This window comes from Sinocyclocheilus rhinocerous, unplaced genomic scaffold, assembly GCF_001515625.1.
Source record: "Sinocyclocheilus rhinocerous isolate Xijiao unplaced genomic scaffold, SAMN03320098_v1.1 scaffold149, whole genome shotgun sequence".
NCBI classification, from domain to species: domain Eukaryota; kingdom Metazoa; phylum Chordata; class Actinopteri; order Cypriniformes; family Cyprinidae; genus Sinocyclocheilus; species Sinocyclocheilus rhinocerous.
In genome coordinates, this window is record NW_015654504.1 from 1,133,210 (window position 1) to 1,135,397 (window position 2,188).

The following is a 2,188-nucleotide window of genomic DNA, read 5'->3' on the forward strand; positions in this document are numbered from 1 at the left end:
TCTGTCTGTCTGTCTGTCTGTCTGTCTGTCTGTCTGTCTGTCTGTCTGTCTGTCTGTCTGTCTGTCTGTCTGTCTGTCTGTCTGTCTGTCTGTCTGTCTGTCTGTCTGTCTGTCTGTCTGTCTGTCTGTCTGTCTGTCTGTCTGTCTGTACATCTGTCCATCTGTCTTTATCTCTGTGCATCTTTATCTCTGTCTGCCTGTCTGTCTTTATCTCTGTCTGTCTGTCTGTCTGTCTTTATCTCTGTGCATCTTTATCTCTGTCTGCCTGTCTGTCTTTATCTCTGTCTGTCTGTCCATCTGTCTGTCTGTCTTTATCTCTGTCTGTCTGTCCATCTGTCTGTCTGTCTTTATCTCTGTCTGTCTGTCTGTACATCTGTCCATCTGTCTTTATCTCTGTGCATCTTTATCTCTGTCTGCCTGTCTGTCTTTATCTCTGTCTGTCTGTCTGTACATCTGTCCATCTGTCTTTATCTCTGTGCATCTTTATCTCTGTCTGCTTGTCTGTCTTTATCTCTGTCTGTCTGTCTGTACATCTGTCCATCTGTCTTTATCTCTGTGCATCTTTATCTCTGTCTGCCTGTCTGTCTTTATCTCTGTCTGTCTGTCTTTATCTCTGACCGTCTTTATCTCTGTCTGCCTGTCTGTCTTTATATCTCTGTCTGTCTCTCTGTCTGTCTGTCCGTCTTTCTGTCTTTATCTCTGTCTGTCTGTACGTCTGTCTTTCTGTCTGCCTCTCCGTCCGTCCGTCTGTCCATCTGTCTGTCTTTATCTCTGTCTGTCTGTCTGTCTGTCTGTCTTTATCTCTGTCCGTCTTTATCTCTGTCTGTCTGTCAATCTGTCTGCCAGTCTGTCTTTATCTCTGTCTGTCTGTCTGTCTGTCTGTCTTTATCTCTGTCCGTCTTTATCTCTGTCTGTCTGTCAATCTGTCTGCCAGTCTGTCTTTATCTCTGTCTGTCTGTCTGTCTGTCTGTCTTTATCTCTGTCCGTCTTTATCTCTGTCTGTCTGTCAATCTGTCTGCCAGTCTGTCTTTATCTCTGTCTGTCTGTCTGTCTGTCTGTCTTTATCTCTGTCCGTCTTTATCTCTGTCTGTCTGTCAATCTGTCTGCCAGTCTGTCTTTATCTCTGTCTGTCTGTCTGTCTGTCTGTCTTTATCTCTGTCCGTCTTTATCTCTGTCTGTCTGTCAATCTGTCTGCCAGTCTGTCTTTATCTCTGTCTGTCTGTCTGTCTGTCTGTCTTTATCTCTGTCCGTCTTTATCTCTGTCTGTCTGTCAATCTGTCTGCCAGTCTGTCTTTATCTCTGTCTGTCTGTCTGTCTGTCTGTCTTTATCTCTGTCCGTCTTTATCTCTGTCTGTCTGTCAATCTGTCTGCCAGTCTGTCTTTATCTCTGTCTGTCTGTCTGTCTGTCTGTCTTTATCTCTGTCCGTCTTTATCTCTGTCTGTCTGTCAATCTGTCTGCCAGTCTGTCTTTATCTCTGTCTGTCTGTCTGTCTGTCTGTCTTTATCTCTGTCCGTCTTTATCTCTGTCTGTCTGTCAATCTGTCTGCCAGTCTGTCTTTATCTCTGTCTGTCTGTCTGTCTGTCTGTCTTTATCTCTGTCCGTCTTTATCTCTGTCTGTCTGTCAATCTGTCTGCCAGTCTGTCTTTATCTCTGTCTGTCTGTCTGTCTGTCTGTCTTTATCTCTGTCCGTCTTTATCTCTGTCTGTCTGTCAATCTGTCTGCCAGTCTGTCTTTATCTCTGTCTGTCTGTCTGTCTGTCTGTCTTTATCTCTGTCCGTCTTTATCTCTGTCTGTCTGTCAATCTGTCTGCCAGTCTGTCTTTATCTCTGTCTGTCTGTCTGTCTGTCTGTCTTTATCTCTGTCCGTCTTTATCTCTGTCTGTCTGTCAATCTGTCTGCCAGTCTGTCTTTATCTCTGTCTGTCTGTCTGTCTGTCTGTCTTTATCTCTGTGCATCTTTATCTCTGTCTGCCTGTCTGTCTTTATCTCTGTCTGTCTGTCTTTATCTCTGACCGTCTTTATCTCTGTCTGCCTGTCTGTCTTTATATCTCTGTCTGTCTCTCTGTCTGTCTGTCCGTCTTTCTGTCTTTATCTCTGTCTGTCTGTACGTCTGTCTTTCTGTCTGCCTCTCCGTCCGTCCGTCTGTCCATCTGTCTGTCTTTATCTCTGTCTGTCTGTCTGTCTGTCTG

At 44.7% G+C, this 2,188-nt stretch overlaps 1 protein-coding gene across 1 annotated transcript in view; it reads left to right on the forward strand.

Annotated features, from left to right (window-relative positions):
• Nucleotides 1-2,188, forward strand: part of LOC107717309 (cytokine-dependent hematopoietic cell linker-like) — a 20,630-nt gene that overhangs the window by 8,981 nt on the left and 9,461 nt on the right. The gene's annotated exons all lie outside the window — the stretch shown is intronic.